Here is a 10,129-nt window from a genome sequence, read left to right as displayed (position 1 = left end):
ATCAGATCTCAATATGCATCACACTCAATACACACCGGTTGTGTCTTCTCTGCACAACACCGGTTTTCTTCTTACACCTTTGGCTCTTCACTCAGCTGGTCACCTATTCCTCAGCACTGCACTCTGCAGGTCCTCTGACCTTTGGCTCTACACTCTACTGGTCCTCTATCCTTCAGCTCTGTACTTTGTTGGTCCTCTATCTCTTGACTCTGCACTTAGTTGATCTACCTCAAATGCACTCTACTATGCTAACACCTCTTAGGACTTCATCTCTCTCTTCTCTTCACCTTAGATCACCTTCAACAAGATTTCCTTGTTTCAAATTTCATGATCAAAATATTCTTAATAATCTCAAGAACACTTTATACAATTTCTGTCGATACTTTCAAGCATTCCCTCTATCAAAGAAATCATAGATTTTGGAAGATTTCAAATTCAAAATCTCTCTCTCTTTATCTATGCACCTTACAACAATTTTGCCAAGTGTTCAATAACTTCTGCCACCGCATCTCCCAAAGATAGAAACTTCTGAGGCCTGTTTAGTCAAATAAGTGCGAACCAGAAAATTCATATATAATCATGCTTGACTGCATGATAATTGAAATTTGACCTTACCAACATGTGATTTGGTGGAGATAAATGCTCACCAACTCATTCTTTGCCATTGCAACTAAATAACCAATCACCCCTTCGATATTTATGGTGATTACCTATCTTCCTTCTGTCATACCGGTGTACTGGTATGCCATTGCACTTCTATATTACTAGTTCATCCTTTAATTGCATGTTTGTTGTGCTAGAATCAAGTCTCTTCCCCTAATTGCCAATGAGTTACTAGTTTGCATACAACTTCAATTTTTCTTGCTTGAGTCACCTTGTATGACTTCATCATCATCAAAGTGACTGATCTTCCTAAATGATAGACCAGTTGGCTTAGTCTATCTTCCCTTGATCTCATTAAACCTTTGATCATTCAATACCAATGTTGTTTCCATGTATTATAGGTCATCACTTTTTCTTACTGAAAAACAACACCACTCTACCTATACCATTTCACCAGTTAGTGTCTTCACCGGTAAGTGTTGGACATCAATGAAAAATATTAGCACATATACTGGTTCTCTAGATTGACTGGTTTTTTCAATGCCAACAATCCAATAATACTTATCTTGCACAAAAGAAAGATTAGGAGAGGGATAAGTATAATTCATTAGAGCCTTATTCCTAGAAAAAGGGATTTTAGAAGGAGTACAAAACAAAGCCTCATAAGTGGGATTAGAAATCTCTTGAGGAGATTCATAAAGAGATTTGTTCATCGCCAATATTTCCTTGTGAGGGGAATGAGTCTTGAAAGAAGTAAAAGATTATTTAATTGAGGCGAGGTTATCATCACTACTAAATATAGCATTCACATTGAGAGGTGGTCTTTAAGATGCTTTGGTGGGCTTAGAAGTATTATATCCAAGTCCAAATGAAGCTTCATGTGTATTATGTTCTAAATGAACTTTAATTCCTTGTTCATTTGTGGCACAACCATTGCCATCATAGCCATTCTTAGCTAAAATGTGAAAACCAGGACCATAGAGGGATGCCAAACCAGAAGGAGATGGTGATGCCCCATAGGTCTAAGTGCTATATGAAATAGAGGAAGGATTTGAAGAATTATTTGGATTAGAGGCAACCACAATGTGGTTACTTAGTTGTGTAGACAAAGTGGGTTGTGTAGACACCTAAATTGTCTTGTCTAATTAAATAAATATTTTTATTTATTTAATTATTTTATCCTAATTCTTCTATTAATTAGATAAATCTTTATTTATTTAGTTAATTCATTTTATTCTTTTCTAGCCTTTTTCCTCATTTAAATAAATACTTTTATTTATTTAAATTATCCTTTTTCTAAATTATATAAATACTTTTATTTATTTAATTGATCCCACTTCTTCTATTAATTAAATAAATCTTTATTTGTTTAATTAATTTTGTTGGTATTATGGATGACTTTGTCATGTGTTGCATTGGTTTTGTCATTGATGTCAACTCTTATCTTTCTGGAGGTCTACATTGTTGATTTGGCACTCTAGTTATATTGGTTTGTTGTTGAACCAACATATTGTGGTCCCGGTATGGATATTGTCTTATGCACAGTCATTGGTATATGTTTCACTGGTAGCTCAAGAAGTTGATGATGACTTGTTATCATATGGAGATCATTTGGTTATGTCGAAGACATGGATTGGATTTTTTCATTTGGTGTTTTGCATATTGGACTGATCGGGTTCACATATTTGACTTAACCGACAGATAGGTCCAGGTTATGAACTGACATATGATATCATGTTCCAGATCAGCATGACATGATTTGGAAATGATTTATTGATTAGATAGTGTGTAAATGTGTTGAGGCTGACATATTGTATTGCACCAAGACTTATTTTGTAATCAATTTAAATGTAATTTCTTTTAGGAGCCAACCTAATGATGAGATCTTAGGTTTTGTATAAATAATTGTAAGATCTTATTTGCAAGATATATGCGTAAATGTTGAGATCATTGTAAAGAGTGAAAAGCAGATCCTTATGCGAATCATGAAGATATCATCTAAAGGTTTAAGGAAGGTTGTTAAAGGTTATGAAGGTGTTTGGTCCTCATGTTCAGAGCTTAAACTGGTACTGAATCTAGCATTGAAGATGCTATATTGAAGTAGTACATTGATTATTGGATTTGACCATCCAACTGTGTAGTCAGTATGACTCCTATTTTGTGATTGAGCAATGAGCTCTAGAAGGTTGGCTTTTCTGCATGTGCAAACCCCATTATTGTATTCACTTACTATCTGCAGTAGTATCATCGGATTGTGGGTAAGTTTTCCTACCATGGTTTTTCCCCTTACAAGGTTTCCACATCAAAATCTATGTTTGATGTGTTGTGGATGTTGTTTTCCTTTCTATTTCATGCATTAAGTTGTACCGATATTAATATAACTATTAATCTATTTTACTGGCACTGAGTTTTAAGTTGGAATAATTTATTTTGGGTTTCAATTTATTGACAACTGATTCACCCCCTTCTCAGTTGTCCTTCTCGGTTCCTAACAATTGGTATCAGAGCCTAGTCCTCTTTTTGCAGAAGCCTAATAGCTTGAGGAGATCCTATGGCAGTGAATATCTTCAGGAAGGACAGTCCCAAACTTGATGTAACTAACTATGGTATATGGAAGATTAGAATGGAAACACATCTAAACTACATTGGAAGAGATATATGGGATGTTACAAAGAATGGCTATGTTGCTCCTATTCAAAATAACCCTAATCCACCAACCTTGGCTAAAGACTTGGATAATGATTGCAAAGTAAGAGAAGCACTTCTAAGCGCATTATTAGATCAACAAATCATGGGATTATCAGATAGATCTACTGCAAAATATATTTGGGATAAACAGGAAACATTGAATGAAGGAGATTCCACTGTCAAAATTGCAAAACTGGAATGTTACCGAGTTAGATATGAAAATTTAAAAATGGAAGAGGATGAAATAATTTCTGCATTTATGGAAAGAGTTAATGAAATTGTTTTAGGAATACAATGATGTGGAGGATCTTTAAGTGAAGATAAAATTGTTTCTAAATTTTTAAGAGCTTTGTCACTGTCTTACAAAATGAAAGTGACAACTGTCAATGAGTTGAGAACAATGCCAAATACATCAGTATCTAGAGATACTTTGGTTGGAAAACTTTCAGCATTTGAGCTTGAAGAATTTGGTCCTGCTACTACAGTCAAGACTGATATAGCCTTCAAAGTATCAACATCATCATCATCATCATTTGACAAATCTTATTGGAAAGAACTTTATGCAAAAGAACTTGAAGATATCAAAAGAGAAAATGAAGAACTTGAAGAACTTGAAGCACTATTTGCAAGGAAGATGCCTAAAGGTCCAACATGAAGTAAGTATGAAGGTAAAGCACCTTTCAAATGTTTTAATTGCAATAAAGTTTGTCATATGATGTCTAGGTGTCCTGATAGACATTCAAGACTAAGTGAGGAGGCAAAGAGAACATATAAACCTAACCCTGAATATCAGAGATATAGATTTAAGAAAAACAAAGATAAGTCATGTTACTATGCAGATGAAGGTGTTATAGATGATACTGATAAATATCTAGTAGATAGTGGATGGGTGTTTGTTGTAATAAAGGAAGATCAACCAACACCTATTGTCAAATCGGTAGAGCAAGCATTAGCAACAAACATTGAAGAAAAATATGAATGGATCATTGATAGTGGATGCTCACATCATATGACTGGTGATAAAAGAAAATTTTTATTATTTCAGGAATATCATGGAGGTCTAGTAAGATTTGGAGATGACAAAGCTTGTTTAATCAAAGGAAGAGACACTATATCTTTGGATGGTAAGCACAATACTGACAATGTTTATTATGTTGAAGGCTTAAAGAATAATCTTTTGAGTGTTGGTCAGTTAGTAGAAAAATGATTTCAATTACAATTCAAGAATGGAAAATGCAAAATCATAAACAAAACTAGATTGGAGATTGCAACTGGTAATCAGACTAAAGGTAATATCTTTCATTTGAATACTAGCAATAAGACATGTTTGATTGCTCAGATTGATGAAAGTTGGCTATGACATAAAAGACTTTGTCATAAGAATTTTGATTGCATTGTAAAGATCAGTTCAACCAAGGTAGTAAGGGATTTACCTAAGATTGTGAAACCTCATAATCCGGTATGTAAGGAATGTCAAATGGGAAAGCAATTTAGAACAACATTTAAGAGCATTTCTAAGAAATCCAATAATATTCTTGTTTTAATTCATACTAATTTATATGGTCCAGCAAGAACAAGGAGTCCTCAGGGTGATAAATACTTTATGCTAATAATTGATGATTATTCTAGAATGTGTTGGGTTAATTTTCTTAGGGAGAAATCAGAAGCTTTTGGGAGATTCAAGGTATACAAGGAAATGGTAGAGAATTAAACCAACAAGAAAATCAATTGTTTGAGATCTGATCAAGGAGGAGAATTTACATCTAGGGAATTCAATGCACACTGTGAAGATAATGGAATCAAAAGATAACTATCAATACCCTGGACACCCCAATAGAATGGAGTTGTGGAAAGAAAGAACAAAACTATACTGGATGCATCAAGAACCATGATGATGGAAGCAAATCTACCTCATATGTACTTGAGAGAAGTAGTAAGTACAATGGTTTATACTTTCAACAGAGTTCACATCAAAGGTGAAACCGGTAAGACCCCTTATGAACTATGGTTCAGTCATATTCCTACTCTTAAATATTTTAGAATATTTGGAAACAAATTCTATATTAGGAGAGATGAGTCTATTGGGAAATTTGATCCTAGAAGTAATGAAGGAATATTTATTGGTTATTCAACTAGAAGCAAGGCATATATATGTTATAATAAAAGATTGCAGAAAATCATTGAAAGTACTAATGTGAAGATAGATGAACATTTTAGAGGAGAATCAAGATCTATAGGTTCTAAATCAATAGTAGAAATGATTATAAATGAACCGGAATGGATTGTAGTAGAACAAAATGAAGAACCAATCACACCGGCATCATCAGAGAACTCAACTATGACTGAAGAATAGCAACCTATGAATGGAAATCAGAATAAACCCAGGTATGTAAGATTGAGTCATTCAGAAAATCAGATAATTGGAAATAAAAATCAAGGTGTTATGACAAGAGGAAGACTGGAAAATGAAGAGGTATGTTTAATTTCTCATTTTGAACCAGCATCAGTTGTTGAAGCATGTCAAGATAAACATTGGATAAAAGCAATGGAAGATGAATTAGAATAGATTGAAAAGAATAATACTTGGGCATTAGTTCCCTGACCTAAAGACAAAAATGTAATTGGAACTAAATTGGTATTTAGAAATAAAATTAGTGAAGATGGTGAAGTAATAAAAAACAAAGCAAGATTAGTTTGTAAAGGTTATTCTCATAAAGAAGGACTTGATTATAATGAAACCTTTGCACCGGTAGCCAGAATTGATGTAGTAAGACTGTTTCTTGTATTTGCAGCTCACAAGAACTACAAGGTTCATTAAATGGATGCAAAATGTGCATTTTTGAATGGAGGTATTGAAGAAGAAGTTTACATTGAGCAGGCTGATGGATTTTCATTAACAAATGATAAGAATATGGTTTGGAGGTTAATAAAAGCTTTATATGGATTTAGGCAAGCTCCTAGAGCTTGGTATGCTAGACTAGATAGATATCTTCTAAAGCTAGGATACACAAAAGGTAACACTGATAGTAATTTGTATTACAAAATTTCCAATGATGACATTTTTGTTATTTATGTATTTGTGGATGATATCATTTTTGGAGGAGAAGAAGAGATATGCAAATATTTTGCTAACATGATGCAAGAAGAATTTGAAATGTCTATGATTAGAGAGATAAAAAAATTTCTAGGTTTGCAGATTTCTCAAACAAATAAAGGTATATTCATTTGTCAAACAAAATACTTGAAAGAACTTTTGAATAAATTTGTAATGTAAAACTACAAACCGGTAAGCACTCCTATGACTAAACTGATAAATTAACATCAAATGATGATTCAGCTCCTATAAATTTGATAAGGTACAAATCTATGATTGGAGGGTTACCGTATTTGACACAAACCAGACTTGGTATAATGAATGTAGTGTGTATTGTTTCAATATTTTAAAGAAATCCTAAATAAAATCATGAAATTGCAATAGAAAGGATTTTTCAGTACCTACAAGGCACAATAAATCTTGGTTTATGGTATCCTAAGGTTGACAATTTTAAGTTATGTGCATATAGAGATGCAAATTGGGTAGGAGATGTGGATTACGGGAAGAGTACCACTGGAGGCGCATTCTTTCTTGGTAGAAGATTAATTTCGTGGATCAGCAAGAAGAAGACTTGCACATCATTATCTACAATAGAAGTAGAATATGTTGCAACATCAACTAATTGCACTCAGGTATTATGGATCAAGCAAATGTTGAGGGATATCAAGGTAAAATGCAAAGAACTAGTAATTATTTATTGTGATAACTCAACAACAATAGATATATCAAAGAATCTGGTTTTTCACTCTAAAACAAAGCATGTTTCTATTAAGTATATTTTTCTGAAAGAAAATGTTGAAGAAAATGAAGTGAGATTGGTTTATGTGAACACTAAAGAGAAAATTGCAAATATTTTTACAAAGCCTTTGCTTAAGGAAACATTTGAATATCTCAGAAAGAAGCATGGGGTAATCACCCCACCGACAAAGACTTAAATGATATAGATTGGCATCAAACTGGCAGGGAGTTACTGAAAAATCTTTTTCCGGCTTGATGAAGGGGAGCTATTGCTCAGGGGGAATAGTTAGCTATATGTTTTGATTTTTTATTCTTAACTGCTTTGGCATTTGATGTCAAAGGGGGAGAGATGTCTATGGAAAAAAATTGTACTTTGAAGATGTATTTTGGTTTTGGTTATACTATTTCTATTTTTGGTACAAAGCTTTGTATTGATCTGTTTGGGGAGAGATTGTTGGTATTCTATTTTTGGCACTTAGATGTTTTTCCATCTAGTGTTGCCATCAATGCCAAAGGGGGAGATTGTTGGTATTATGGATGACTTCATCATGTGTTGCATTGGTTTTGTCATTGATGTCAACATTTATCTTTATGGAGGTCTACATTGTTGATTTGGCACTTTGGTTATATTGGTTTGTTGTTGAACCGACACATTGTGGTCCCGGTATGGATATTGGTTTATGCACAGTCACTAGTATATGTTTCACCAATAGCTCAGGAATTTGATGATGACTTGTTATCATATGGAGATCATTTGGTTATTTCAAAGACATGGATTGAATGTTTGCATTTGGTGTTTGCATATTGGACTGATCAGGTTCACATAGTTGCCTTAACCGACAGATAGGTCCAAGTTATGAACTGACATATGATATCATGTTCTAGATTAGCACGACATGATTAGGAAATGGTTTATTGATTGGATAATGTGTAAATGTATTAAGGCTGACATATTGTATTGCACCAAGACTTATTTTTTAATTGATTTAAATGTAATATCTTTTAGGAGCCAACCTAATGATGAGGTCTTAGGTTTTGTATAAATAATTGTAAGATCTTATTTGCAAGATATATGTGTACATGTTGAGATCATTGTAAAGAGCGAAAATAAGCAGATCCTTGTGCGAATCACACATATATCATCTAGAGGTTGAAGGAAGGTTGTTAAAGGTTATGAAGGTGTTTGGTCCTCATGTTCAAAGCTTAAACTAGTACTGAATCCAACATTGAAGATGCTATATTGAAGCAACACATTTATTATTGGATTTAACCATCCAACTATGTAGTCAGCGTGACTCCTATTTTGTGATTGAGCAGTGAGCTCTAGGTGGTTGGCCTTTTTGCATGTTTAGACCCCATTATTGTATTCACTTACTATTTGTAGTAGTATCATCTAATTGTGGGTAAGGTTTCCCACTATCATTTTTCCCCTTACAGAGTTTCCACATCAAAATCTTTGTGTCATATGTTGTGGATGTTCTTTTCCTTTCTGTTTCATGCATTAAGTTATACCGGTATTAATATAACTATTAATCTATTTTACCGACACTGAGTTTTAAGTTGGAATAATTTATTTTGGGTTGCAATTTATTGACAACTGATTCACCCCCCCTCTCAGTTGTCCTTCCTAGTTCCTAACAATTTCATTATCCTTTTCTACCCATGATACATGTCATTCATCTTTTAATTTTTACACTACCTACCCTCTTATTATTTTTTAATTTCCTCTACCTACCCTCTAATCCAACAAAATTCAAAGTGATCTTGGAAATGTCACCACCAAGAAATATCAGTCAACTTCAATCTTTACAAGGAAGACTCCAGTCCATAAGAAGATTCATAGCACAACTTGCGAATAAATGTCATCCTTTTCAGCACTTGCTACACAAAAAAATTAAATTCAAATGGGATGATAACTGTCAATGAGATTTTCAAATACTCAAAGGTTATCTTCTGAATCCACCAGCCTTGATGTCACCGATCCTAGAACAACCCTTGTTACTCTGCATGTCAGCGACACCAACAACACTAGGGGCACTCTTGGCAGCGCAACAAGATGCTACGGGCAAAGAAAAGACAGTCTATTACATCAGTCGTACTTTGGTCGGTTATGAGATAAACTACACACCAATTGAGCCTACGTGTCTCACTGTGGTTTTTGCTTTGCATAAATTATGACATTACATGCTAACTCATAAAACTAAGCTGGTCACAAGGATCAATCCATTAAAATATCTTCTCAATAAGGTGACGCTTACTAGCAGACTAGCCAAATGGGTGATGCTCTTGAGTGAATTCGACATCAAATATGTGGACAGAAAAGCAATAAAGGGACAAGCTATCATAAATCAGTTAGTAGACACACCCATGATAGAGGATGCTTCTCTAATTTTAGAATTTCTAGATGAATCCATCCTAGTGGTATCACTCATGAAGCCTTGGCAATTGTACTTTGATGGCTCATACACACAGCATGGTGCAGGAGTTGGCATCCTCTTTATCACACCTCAAGGGGATTCCATTCCTAAACCATATTGATTGTCATTTCCTTGCACTAATAACATAGCAGAATACAAGGCATTAACAATTGGGTTATGGATTGCATTTCAGTGGAAGATCCAGGAACTTCATATTTTGGGGGACTCTCAACTTGTAATTCGTCAAGCAACCGATGACTACCAAACAAATGATGAAAGATTAATGCCTTACAAGAAAATGGTAGATGACTTAAAGCAATATTTCATAAAGATAACCTTTAAGAAGATACCAAGAGAGGAGAATCGAGCCACATATGTCATGGCTACTTTTGCCTCACTGATCGATCTACCACAGAATGAAACCCATTATGAGTTCTTGGTGGACAACATTTTGGTTCCCTCATATGAGATCACTCCTACTGAGATGATAAATGTCGTTGGTCCTAATTCCCAGTTATACAGTTCCATTTTCACATACCTTCATAATAACACCCTTCCTCTTGACTTATCCAACAACCAACGTTGCACT

The sequence above is a fragment of the Cryptomeria japonica genome, chromosome 7 (assembly GCF_030272615.1).
Source record: "Cryptomeria japonica chromosome 7, Sugi_1.0, whole genome shotgun sequence".
NCBI lineage: Eukaryota > Viridiplantae > Streptophyta > Pinopsida > Cupressales > Cupressaceae > Cryptomeria > Cryptomeria japonica.
This window is presented reverse-complemented; position numbering follows the sequence as displayed.